This window comes from Vanellus vanellus (assembly GCF_965231255.1).
Source record: "Vanellus vanellus genome assembly, chromosome: 3".
NCBI lineage: Eukaryota > Metazoa > Chordata > Aves > Charadriiformes > Charadriidae > Vanellus > Vanellus vanellus.
In genome coordinates this window covers 8,390,349-8,404,463 of record NC_138907.1, presented here as the reverse complement: position 1 = coordinate 8,404,463, position 14,115 = coordinate 8,390,349, and positions in this window count along the sequence as shown.

Below are 14,115 nucleotides of genomic sequence, written 5' to 3'. Positions count from 1 at the left end.
TATTATTGCTTGTTTTTATCTTTCTCTAAAGAGAAGCTATGTTTGACCTCTAAGGAAGGTCAACAACTTAATTATTGTACTCAAGACAAAGCTACTCTGTGCACAGGAAATGAAAGCTAAATGGAAGCACTTTGAAAAGAAAGACATTTTACTCTCTTAAATAAATGGGACCTGCATAATTCAATATTGTTTTCATCCTGACCAAGTCTTCTGGCTGGATGCTAAGTGATGTTCATCGGCTAAAGACAGGAAGCCCAGGAGCCTTCCTGCCTTTGGAACACAAGAGTTGTAGCAGGGCAAAGCAGCTTGGAAGACAGTAAAAGAAAAAAAGTCTGTATGGGGAGGGCTCTCACAGCCATACTTTGTTAGAAAACCAAATCCATTTGCTTGAGAAAACCAGCACCTTGAGATATTTTGATTAAAAAACCTCAATCGCTTCTTATGCTAGGACACTGGTTAGAAGAGGACAGCTCAGATCTTCTAGAAACCTGCAATTTGAAGAACAAGGACGAGGCAAGAGCAGTTAGGCTCTGTGACATGCCACCTTCTGAGAGAACACCTAACATTACAGTTTGTCCAAAAAGTCCAAAACAGAACAAAGAAAAAAGCTGCTTTGCCAGCTTGTACCTCAGTTTTTACTTTACTGCCATACATAGGAGCTATGAGAGGTTTGATTAATATTTGAGGTCCTTTCAGTAAAAATGCTGTGCCGTTATTTGGGTCTGACCTAACCGGTGCTAATCAGGACAGCAGGAATGACAGGCTGTTGCCTACGGAAAGCAAGGAAGGGTACAGCAGGAACATGAAGCATTATGGTTACATAGGGAATCCAGCTTCACCAAAAAGTGCAGAAAAGGGATGCTATTCACCGGTGTTGGAAAGGCATGAAACTTTAACTAGGGTGGTCTGGCAAAGGGTGTAAATCACCCGCCACAGGCCTTTTCCAGAGAGGAAAAAATGCCACTTCCAGTGAATAACGCAAAGACTGCAGCCCTGCTCTGAGGCAGGGAGTGACCGCTTTACCATCAATCAGATGAATGACCAGATTACACGAGCTTGGAGCGTTCCTAGTCAGATGAACACAGGCAAGCGTGTATGTGTGTGCTACCTCCTTCTAGAGCTTAACAATGCATTTTTCCAATATTTGTACCACAGTTTGTGCCCATAGGTCACAAGTTAGCACCTCCATATAAATGGCTTGATCGTTACCAGTGCAGAGTGTTGCAGCTTCTCCTATAGTTAACAAGAACCGTCAGCAAAGGGCATTGTAATAGCCAGGTTGCTTCTGCTGAGACTTGTTTATGGACCGAAGACCCAACCTCCCACCACCCATCATAGGATTGTAGCCTATTCCCACCCTACAGCACAGCCAGGAACCTCCACTCACTATCACCGCTAATCCACTCCCCACTCCATCCTACTCAGGCTTTGAAATACCTCTCTGGCGTTATAAGGAGGAGAGTGGGAAGTCCAAGACCTTAAGGAAATCCCTTCTAGCTCCCTATCTGTGGTATATCCCTGCCTGTGGGGCTGGCTAATGCTCACTTTTGGCAGCTTACCTGCTCAGTAATGACTCAACAGGATGATGTTTTCCAAGAGCACTGCAGTGATTTACAGCTCGTGTTGCATTTTTCCAAAGTCAGACAGAACTCAGGAGCCTGTATTAAAAATAATGCAAATGGCAGATCAATAAGGTAGGGGACCTGTGGAATAATCAATAGCAGTCATGTAATAAGAAGCTATCTTAATCCCTGCTCATAAGGAAAATTACTTTAGTTTGCACAGATAACCTTAATCCTGGCATTTCTTACCATCTGGCAGATTTTATCATATCTGACAAATTCTTTCTTATGTAAAACGAAGAACAATCTGAACTGCTCAATCTTGATGTGTTTATGAGCTCCACATCATAACGCAGAGTGATCCTTCCAATCCAACTTCACCATTTATCCAACAGATCTTTAGTGATATTCTGAACTCTCCGATTTCCACAGGGCCTTGTTTCTTCACTTATAATTGGCAGAGCTGCCCTAAAACTAGACACCGCATCAGGTAATTGGTGTGATAACTGGAAATGTTCAGAATTGCAGGATATTCACTGGAGATGATAAGGCATTTCAGAGGGAGAAGAATCAACTAAGTTTTGAGTTCAAAATCAGGTACTTTCTGCCTTTTTCCAACTATTGGGCTTATAAGGAAAAATTGTCCCAAGCAGACAGATTTTCAACAAAGTCTGCACAATGGCTGAGAACTAAATGGTCTGGCTAATGAGAATGACCGATTATATAGATTTAACACAAACAGATTTTAGAATGGTTGGGATTGCATTTAATCTGTCCGCATGTATGTATTGACAAAGCCCACAGCCTGTATCTTGGCCAAGGCTTTCACAGTCACTGCTTCCAGGATGTAAACCGTCATCTGTAGTCTTTGTTCTCAAATGTATACCCTTGTATTTTGCTGTTTTAAAACACACGTTCAAAGGAGTCTAGTTTACCAAGTGTTGCCGTTTGCCTCGCAGACTTCACCCATCTTGTTTATTTACCACTATGGCATATCTGCAAATTTTCCAGCTGCTAATTTATTTATTTTTTCTTTCAAACCCTTGATAACAATAATAAGTAGTTGGGGGCCAAGAACAAATCATTGCAGAACCTTGATAAAAATACCCTTCTGATACCCTTCAGTCCTGATATATCAGTTTACTCATTTAATGTGTGCTACATTTTGGGTAGTAACATTTTAAAACTACAATGTACAGTCATTTTTATTATCAAAACTATACTGACTGGTATCATTTATGTCACCATGTCTTTAACTAAGATGTTGACTATTTTGCACATCTGATTTTCTTGCAGTTGTCTCAGAACTGACATCAGGTTAACTGGCCTACATTTACTTGGGGAGGCTGGGAGAAGGGGATCACCTCTTTCATCTTTCTAAATAATGAAACATTTGTACACTTCTAGCTCTCTAGAATTTCCCTAGTGCCTTATGAAGTAAGAGGGTCCACAAGAGATGTTGATATAAAGTACAGACTGCTATAAGCAAGAGAAAAAAAATCTTGGCCTTGGGGCTTGGAAACAACTTTGTAACTCTTGGTTTCAACCAGATCAGTATGGAAACAGATAGTATTTGTTCCTGAGGATTTGATTCTGATGTAGTCAGCTTCCTTAAAACTACATAACTACATTCAGTTTCTGCAATTTACACGCATCTAAAATCTCCAGTGTCAAATTACTGAATTGCGCTGACTCCAGCAGCAGCATGATGTGGCATTACTAAGCACTGCCTGGTTTCCACCTGTTACAGTAAATTTCCTGCGTTTGCGTTAAACTATACTCAAGTTTACAAATATCAGCACAACTGGCCTGAACTGCAGGATTTTATTAGACCTCCTGAAGCAAGCAATTTTACCTGGTTTCGAGTTTCATTAGGAAAGCTTTGCCCCAGCTTCAACCATTTTTAAGGGTAACAGGGTATCACTGCACCTGTTAAAAATGGAGACAACCATTCATCCTTCAGGAGAACGTCACTGCATTGAGACATCACTAGGAGACTGCCTTTGACAGCAGACATGTTTTTCTATTTTTTTCTCAACCTAATTTGAAAGGGTCAGAAAGAGATGATCTTTGGCTTTTCCCTACCACAGTAAATGAATTGTCTCCTCCTTCACACTTCTGTGTTTTAAGGCTGTGAACGCACAAAGCCATTTTAATGGGACAGTAGAGTCGCACTGAAGTCACAGAGTGCTCTCTGAAAGCCTGACAGATAAACAGATGGCAAAGAAAGGGAATTCCTAGACACCAAGGAGCAGTAGTCAGAAGATACAGCTCTGAGGAACAGCCTGAAGTGTGCCCCGAAGTACAAGCAGCTATGCCCGCTTGACATTTTTGCTACGTACACTGAAGAGAAATTCATTTTACTGAAAATCCTGCCGGTCTTTGACACTAAACCCATCTGAAATCAGATCCATAACTCTGGAGGAAAAAGGGTACTTAAACATTGATACTGAATTAGGAGAAATTCAGCAAATTAGACCTCTTTGGTTAATGATCTGCCTTTAAGAGACTCCGCATAGATTCCCAGAAAACATACAGCAGATTCAGCCGTTTTCCCTCATTCTTCTGGGGGGAAAAAGAAAGACAAAGACATAGCTAGAGTTAAGAGATCCCTCATCTTTTTTTGTTAGGATACATCGTATCTGTTTGCTTGGGACATTATTTTCCTTTCATCAAGAAGTATGGTTTTCACAGACACACTGTTTACATGGGCACAGGGTCAATCTCTGCATTTTCTTCCACCCCCTCCTCGCAACAGAAAGAAAAGAAAATTGCATAATAACAGAATAGCTTTCACCACTACTTTTAGGGCTGATCCAATATCAGCAATTCTCTTTCAAGAATAACTCCCACTCTCAACACCACAGAGGTAGAACTGGTCTTTATTTTTCATTAAACATCCAGAGGGCCAGATACCCTGCTGGAGTGCATTAGGGTAGTGGCCACTGAGCTCAGATAGAAAAAACTCATTCTGCACCATGGTTTCTTTCAGTTCTTTTGGACTCTGAAGGTTGGTTTCCCCAGATGAAGCCTCAAATGCACCTGCAGAGACAGATTCCTAAGCTTGAGAGGCAGTACCAGCTCCACATCCTTCATTTTCACACCTGTTTCTTTCAACATTTATTCAGGAGGTCAGTCTTAAACTATTTGATGCCTTTTTGTAAATGAAGAGCACTCCTGTTCGGTGACTATTCCATGGCAATACAAAATTGACCAAAAGGTTTGTTCAACAAGAGTACGTGAGGAGTCCCAGTGGTTTAGAGAAGGATGGAGAGCTCCAGCTGTAGACTTTGCAATTTAAGGTTTACTATAAATATATCTATGCCCTGTAAAGTTCCTTCTATTCCTTATATGGTGTTTCAGGACATGTCCTACATCCAATTAATCTTTTTCATTGATGTTCCTCAAAATTGTAATGGAAAGATTGTGCTGAACAGTGACACAGTAGTTTAACCAGACTCCTCTGGTTCTTGACATTTCAGCAAAGACAACAGAAATTTGGGAGCACTTGCTATGATACACAGCAAGTGCATCCACCAGTGGCCAGGCAGGGATAGCCAGCCTCTCTTTCCAAAATGATAGCAGTGGAGTCCCAACTGTGCTTTCCCTCAGGTGTGTCATTCAGATTAGGAGGAGGGACCACCTGTAATAACTGCCTGGTTCAGCTAATTTTACTGTAATCACATCCCATGTCTTCTCTGACCTAAATGGGTGCAAGCTGTCAGCAAAAATATGCTGGCTGCCTCTTGCAGTATTAATTCTGCAAGCTTTACAGATATTATTTAAAAAAAAAAATGGAAACCTGTTAAGAAGAACATGTCTTTTTGTCTCCATTAATAACAAAGGGTGGAAATCAATGTTATCTTGATGCATTTTGTTGCCTTTTAGAGTTTCCTCCTGAACTATAAAAAGCCACTGAAAATCAATGTGTTTCATTGATACAGCACAGATAATAGAGAACTTTAAAAGCCTTTGCTTCTTGTGTGGAGAAGGTGGATAACTCTGTCCGTACACACATGGGCAAATGCATCAATTTCTGTCCGTAGCTTGTGTCTTCGGCTGCAGCAAACAAGTACTGCAATTTATACCAGACACTGGAGAATATGAATATTTTCTTTACTACTCAGCTCCAGGAAAGGATAATTACTATAAGCAAAACCAGATGAAAATCTGAGAATATTTTATGATCCACTTTCATTAAAAAAAATCTCTATTAGCCTTAGAACAATGGGCCCAAATTCACACTTGGGGTAACATCACTGACATCAGTAGAATACTACAATTAATTTGGCCCATGGGATCTACTTGAAAATATAACATACTGTCACAAGGATGACAGCCAAATTCTGTGGAGAAAATCTTTCTATACCGCCTAATTTGGCTTTAAAAAGACAGAACAGCTATACAAGCAGTAATCCAGTGGGCTGGATCTTCAAGTGCAACTCTGCTTACATCTGTACAATAAAGCTCAGCAATAACTACCTGCGAATCTGGCCAAATGCCTTTTCCAGACTAAATGGGAGATCACAGTATAAATATTATTTGGCACCAGAATGATGCTTACGTGACATTCAGAAAAACAAAGAGAAACATACTGAGAGGTAGAATTCAAGAGCAACCAGGTAGCCAAAGATCTAAATGAAACACTGATACCACTCGCTAATCCTTTCTTATCCTGTCTCCTCTCTCTCCCACCAAGCAGTCTCCTGAACCATATTAAGCTGCAGGGAGAATCAACAAGAAAAGCAGAAGGCTCTTTGGCTGTTTCTGTCGTCATTTATTTATTTTTAAACAGAAAATTCTTGTCTGTTTCAGTGATGACGTTTTAATGAATCCATCAATCACTGCAAACTCCAAACTAGAATCCTACATAAAAGAGACCTATTTGTAATACGTGACCTAAGCCCATACCTAACAAAATTAGTTCTCAGGGAGACAATGCAGGTCTTTCATTGCTGTCTCCATGGAATCGTAGATGATTAAGCCGGACAGGGCCTCGTGGGTCCTCAAATCCAATCCCCTACACCTAGCATCACTTTATCCCTGCGTTGTTCCCTTGAGTGCATTGTCTAATCCTTTGCTGACTGATTGCGACCCACCTTACAACTTCTCTTCCATGAGCAAGTTTTCATCGTGTGTTGCCTAAGCGAGCTCTTGGTCACCCTTACTGGTCTTCAGTTCCCCTGTATCAATTATTTTCAGGGAGTTTGGATCCATGCTGTCTCCTCTTCCCTTGATTATTTTAAGTCTTTCCAACATTGCCTTTTGCTTTCCTTGATTCCTCGCTCATTTGCTCTGTACATCTCAGTGCTGCAGGTTCTATTTCAAGGGCAGCCCAGCCAATGCTGCATCACACCTCTGCCACCATGTTAGGCTTCTCCAGGCACATTCATAGCCAAATCTTTGACTTTTTTTGCCACTGCCATATGCAGTAAATTCCCCAACTTCACTAAATCATGACTCAATTCTTTGCTTCCCTTTTGATGGCTAATAGACCTATTATGATTTGCTTTCGTTATCTTTGCACCATATCTCTCAGGTTAACGTTTCACAGTTCTCACTTTATGCCTCTGCTTTCTTACTGCAGCATTGCTTTTCTTTCTCACTTGTCCTGTACCTACAGCATCTGAGTTTACTTCTTATACCCAGATTGAGATGATTTCTTAACCAGTTGCATCAAGAGCATTCTCCATACCATCTCCTCTTCCCCAGGACTCTCCCCCTGTGACACCACTGAGATGCAAATACCTTAGATGATTTTTAAAATCAAATTTGACTTTGAGAAGATCCTGACTCCACATTCAAAACTGCTATGCTCTCCACTCTTCCCTGCCTGTTATTTTGGCTACTGGTGATTTAAACTTACGTAGACGACTTAAATGCATTCAGTGTGCTGCATCCATGGACAAGTCCATGGACAAATATCCCTACTGGCTTCAAAAGTATCAAAGAAAGCAGTCGCTGCTCCGTCGTGGTCATCAGCATCATTCCTGTTCTGAAAGCTACCACTGCCTAAACTTTGCTTCTATTTATGATCTTCTGTCTACTGTCTGTCTACAGAGATGCTTTTTATCTATGCCTTTGGTTAAGGCAAAGCAAACCAAGGTGATGAAGATTACTACTGCAATGTCTGCAGTCTCATGTGATGACTCAACAAGACTCAGATCAGGAGATCATTTCAAGCAGCAGTTTCTAAAGCAACTGGGCAATCCTGAACTCAATGATTTCTCTCCATTCTTTTCCACTTTCTTTTTTACCACTTGGTAAAGTGTTTTCACTGACTACATCTCCTGTCAGTACTGTCTGGCATGACTATGAAGCGGTTTTAAAACTTAGGTGGCCCCTTGATTTTCAAAGAACAGAAAGAGACCAGAACACTTATATTGTATACAATACAGAAATCAAAGCTTAGATGTTATCACATAGCTGACCTCCTTCTGTGCTCACCATGGATGGCATCACACAGTAAATCTGCAATTATAAAGTGAATGGCAATTTCAAAACTTTTAGAAAAAAAAAATCTTCTTATATTGGGACTAGCACAGAATGAATACTTTGCTGTCAGTGTGCCTTTCTTCTTTTGAGGTCCATTGTCCCTTACTATATTTGCTACCAAGATATTTTTCTTCCCATCTGTTAAAGCCCAGCATGAAAATCAGACAGGGCTCTTGTGCCTGTTTCTCCCTATTTTACACTTGAAAGCTGGCTTTACTCACTGTTGCCAGTTTTAGTCCTGGAAGGCCAAATGGAGACCACCCTCAGAGAAGAATCTGCTTTAGCTGTTTGCCTCTCAGTGATCAAACATGCCCAAATTTCCTTCACATAGCAAGTTCTGAGGAAATATATTGCTTTTTATTACCTTATCATTTTCCCTTGCGACTGGAAGAGTTCTGTGGAAAAACTACTGGAGTATCTGTGTCTTAAAGCATTGTTCTCTTTCCGTTTAAAGTTGTCCTTGACCTGTTTCTACAGTATCACTTGTCCTGAACAGAAGATAATCCTTGTTTCCATCGGCTTGCTTTGTTTTCTTTGCCACTGGTTCACATCTAACATACCTAGTTATGGAAGAACAAGGCATCTCTCTGCTTTTTGGCTCCACATTGCTCCTCCCTTGTTCTAAACAATCAAGGGACCTATCTGCTGTCATGGACATCCATGTCATCCTGGTGTGGTGGGACCTCGTCTTCTTTCTTGCTTCTCTGAAAATCAGTCTGTCTTTTCTTTCCCCCTCGTTTTCCCCTGTGGAGTCTCAATCCTGGCTGTCTCTACTGTCTTGTCATTTTGTCTTTGGGGGGTAGTTTCCCTTCCTTTCTTCTTTGCCTCTGAATTGTTTTCCTTCTCCACTTGAACAAATTTGTTGCTCAGCTTCATCTCTACTGCACTAGCTAATTTCATCCTCTCTCTTGCACTTGAGTAGGGTTCTCCCATGGATATCCCTTCCCACCTTTCTGTTCTCCAGGCCGTCTTCTTCAGAAGGTGTTGTGCTCTAGTATTGCTTCTGCTGTCTCCTCAGGATATTCCTCAATCACATTTTTTAATTACCACCTGAATTTTGAGTTACCTCCACTTGCCTCTTTAGCGCTTGCATTGTTTCCTCCATGACTGTGATCAAATTATGTTTCATACTTATGCATCTTCCGTCACGTGCCACACCACACTGATGTGCAACTGGGAACTTCTGCAACCATCCATCATCTTTGTGAAACCCTTCCTCTTTTATCTATTTCAAATTATTCTTCAAAAGAGCCTAACAGAGTTAGGTATCAAAATTCCACTGACACTTAGAAGGTGCTAAGTGCATACGTGTTAGAGAAACAGGAGACTATCACAAGCTGTTAAGCAATAAAAATCCCTGCAACATGATCTGCTGTGCTTGGACATTTTATTGAAATCCTGGATAGTCATTTGCAAAAAAGCTGACACGCAGGGTTTGGATTTAATCTTCACATTTCCACTCAAACTGTGGCATTGTCTGAACACAACAGCTTTGGGATCCTGGCAAAAGAGTAAAACTGTCCGAGCTGTTCCACTCTGGTTTGAATTATCTGTCTTTTTATTTATTTATTTTTAGCTTTGAAGTCTGTGTACTTTAAAAATCAATGAACATCATATTAACAAGCAGACACTAATTACATTTTAACAAACTGAAAAGGCTTGGCTACAAATCTTTGAAAAGATAAATTCACATTTTAAAAAGCTTCCTAATCCAACTGGCATCATAGTAGTAAGACTCTGACAAAGCCTGCACAGAACGGACACGTTAAAAGAATCTTTTTTCCAGAAATCTTTTTTCTATGATTTATAATTAGTCTTCATCATTGCACTGTCTCGTACGCTAGGTCTGGTAAACAGAGTACTCGTGGCTTTTACAGGATTAATGGAGAAGTTCTGAGATGTAGAAATTAAATGATCACTCAGATAATAACAACACTTAGCTCTTTTGTAGCTCTTCTCATCAGTTCAACTTAGTGTTTTACAAATAAATCAGGATCACTATCACAGTTTTACAGACGGATAAAAATGAGGCAAGGAACGCTAATGTGTCTCATCTGCAATTACTTAGCAGAGCAGAGACAGATCAGAAGTGGGTCTCTTGCATGCAGTTTAGACCTCTGGTCCATAGGTTAGAATGGTTTGCTGAGCAATTTTTAAAATACGGGTATTGGAGTGTGCAGTGGGAGTCAGAGAGTTTGTACCAGGGTGTTCTGCACACTGGGAAATGCCAAAAGCGTACATAGATGGTCCAGGAGCTATGAAAAATATCATGCCTCTTCTGACCACTCTGGCTGAGAGTAGCTGCATCCTTGGTGTCAGGGTTTTTTGAAAAGCAGCTCCCACATGAAAGCAGGATCCCCAGCAATGCGCAAAACAGTCTGTACAGTGCAGAGAGCCAAGTCATCACGAGGTTTGTGTGGTAACAACAAGGGGAGAGTAGGACACACAGAGGAAACTTGTGTCAGAGCAAGCTCCAGAAAACACACGGGGAAGCTATGCTTTTGAAATGTCCCCACTGATTTCATCACTTCTGTGCTATTCCAGAACAGCTGCTGGAGAGGTCACCAGATGAGGAACCCGCTTCAGACAAGAGGCTATCTGCAGCACAGCAAAAGCCAGCCTGTGCCGAGAAACACTTACCCACTGCAGTGCCATAGACCATATAGGGTCATATTGCACCCCAAAAGGCTTAGTTGTCCACTTTATGCTGTGCTCTGAACAGGTGAGATAGACCCGATGCTTGCTGGGCCAGGAGTGGAAACGGAGCTACCGAAGATAAGGGCAACAAACACGATGGTACTTCGTATTTCATGGCATGAGAGATCAGTTCTATGCTCCCGGAACTGGAGGATATATATACCTTGTCCCATTCGCAGGATAGTAGAGTCAGCTCATGTTTATAGCAAATTCTTTGAGACAATTTCAACCAGGGTGACAGAAAAGCAAGTTTCACCCATCGCATCTGGTACCATTACTCCATGTCACACATATCAAAATTTCTTTGTCTGTTACTGCAAGTACTTGACTTACTTGTGAGAATGGATTTTTCTAGACTTCTTACAGTGTCCTACTTTCACGGCTACATCTTCTGGTTGAGATGATTTGCCAGAAAGAAACTCATCTGCTGGAGTGACCTACAGGCCACGTCCTTCTGTACCTGCAAAGAAGAGGGTAGACTGTCATGCCTGTCCTGGAGCCACATCAGTTACACCTGGCAGAGCAGCACAGGCAGTTGTCACCACACCACAGCCACTCCCAGCAGTAGCATCCCAGCACTGATGCCCAATGAGGGCATCACAATCATCAGTGATGCTGTGCACGGTTGCCACTAGAATGATCTCCGAACAATTTTCAGCATCAGCACTGCTCTCTATGGATGGTGGCTCAAGCATTACTGCAAACGTGGTTAACCCTGCAGCACAAGCTGTTGAACTCAGGTATTCTGATAACATTTAACACTTGTTGGCCTTGGCACAGCATCTGGCAGGAGTGACTCTCCAAAAAGCAACTATGAAATGTAAGGTATCAGGGACATCTGCTATGGCACCCTATCTACCCTGCCTTCTTGTCATAAATAAATGAGTAACACATGGGGTGCAGTACCTCTCTTTGCCTACTTCACAGTCAATATTTTGATATTAAAGACCAAGTTTTCCACCTAACTGGTTAAAAAGATTTATCAACTGCTGTAACACTTGCACAAAAAAATTCTTTGCACACAACTGGATCTAGTCTAAGTCTCCAGGTCCACCACATCTCTCCAGATCCAGTGCATCTACATTACCCTTTTCATTTGATTAGCATGCGATATAAATGGATTTATCACTGTCGCTTGTCAGTGACATACTACATACATGGAAAGAAACACACTCACCTCTTAGGTAACTGCTGAGCAACCAGACTGATTCAGACCCCATACTCCTGTCCTGATGGTGCTGAATTATTATTTTGTGTGGTCACTTGGGTGGTGGTTCTGGGACCATCCTGACAGGTCTGAAGCTCTGTCTCAGTAATGGATAGAGTGAGATTCTCATTATCTTGTGACTGGTCTGCAGTGAGCACAAACAACACTGGATGTGCGAGTAAATGAGGGAAACGCCTAGATACTTTTTTTGAAGGCAACTGGAGGCTTGAATGTCCAGCTGCCAATATTGGAATGACATCTGCCATTTCTCAGCTGGTGGTGTGGTTTCTTTAAAATTTGGTCCTGATTTGTGTTTCAATTTGAAGAAGAATTAAACTTCATGCATAAATAGAAAGCAGACCATATATTAACGAATCTCTATTGGATTTCTGAGAAGGCTAGAAAGTACATAAACACCCTTCAGTGGAGATTGCTTTTCTTACATCATTATTTTGTTCCCTGTCTTAGCAGAACAGGGAAATATGTGATGCACCTTCAACCAAAATATTTAGGGGAAACAAAAAGAAAAAAAAAAAGAAAATTGAAATCCTACCTTAAATACATCCACTCCCATACATTGGTCCTCTGTGAAGAGCAGCAGCTGTGAAATAGTCCAGAGACATCAGCGTTCAAACCCCTCTGTAATAAATGCAGGCAGCTCACCTCACACTGACAGGCTGCTCTCATAGTTGCACTAGTTTTATACCAACGGTATTGACTTCAAAGCAAGATTTAACCTGATCTACACTTGCATGAATGATAGATCAAGCCCATTCTTGGTTCAACAGCTTGGGCAGTTCAGATTCGGTTCAGCTTAGAAACTTAGCACCATCAGCAGGAAACTTTTATTTGAAAAGGAAAGATTAAAATCTGTAGGAGCTGATGAGGATACCAGGAAAAGCAGGCAGAGAGAGGCAATGCCTAAAAAGCCAACTGTTATACGTCAAGTCCTCTGCAGCTGCCAGCGTGCTTTTCCCGAGGCTCAGAGGACAGAAACTAGCAGAACAGAGAGGACAATATAAAGAGGCAGGAGAAGTGGGTGGGAGAACCACCTTCACAAGTTAGATAAGATCAGGAAATGAAGGCTAAAAGATGAGGTGGGATAAAGGTACAGGAAAGGGCAAACAATTCAAACAGACAGTTCTCGAGTCTTCCCATAGCATGAGAGTCAATCAAGATTTTATGTAAGACAACAAGATGCTAGAATTGTAGCTTGCCAACAAAAAGTTAGTGTATTCATACTTACATTTCCATTGGATTAAAATACGACAACTTGAGCAATTTTTATTTATTGAAGGCAGTTCTTCTTCACAAGCTTCGAAAACAATTACAGAGAACTGTATCTCCCTAGAACAGGCATGCCCGAAGATGGAGTATATTCTAGGAAATTTGTGACCCTTATGCTAGATGTGCTAATTCCCTAATAAGTACTCCATCGTTTTTTTTAGCTAGCTAAAATAGAGTCTCCAAGTGCTGATCAATGCTAAATCTATTAAAATAGATGTAAATCTGGAAAACCTCCACTGAAATTGCACTGATGGAAAAGCCAGTGCCAGACCATAACTAAGCCTCATGGGGAAAATCTAAAAGTCCGAAGTTCCTGGGAGTTTTAGTGTTGCACCAGTGGAGCAGGGATTTCTCCCTAAATGTTCCCCAAGCCCTGGGATACTCAGCCTGTACTTTCTCTAATGTCTAAGGGATGGAAGAAATCAGAAAAGAGCATATAATAAATCAACTGACAGTCTCTGAAAAATAGCTGTCCTGTCTCCTTAATATGAGAGAGAGTAATGTTCTGAGGGCAGGAGGAATTCGGCTTTAGACAGAAAACATTCCCCTATAGGGGGACAAAAAGTGATCATTCTGTAGCTTAATCAATCTCAGGTCTCTCTTTGAGGCAAATAGTATGTTGCCTGCAACAGCACGTGTAATAATGTTTGCTGAAATATAAACTATGGCCGTATACCCCAAGATGGAAGGTCAGAAGTCAACTGAGGATCTGGCCGCAGATGTTCGGCAATAGAGATCAAAACGCAATATATCAAATGCAGTACTTTTCCTGGAGGAACAGGTTGCAGAAATTTCTCAACCATTCTCCTTCGCGGTAAGTGCACTCACCCTGCATGTAACAAAGCTGTATGTCACAAATTGCCAGGT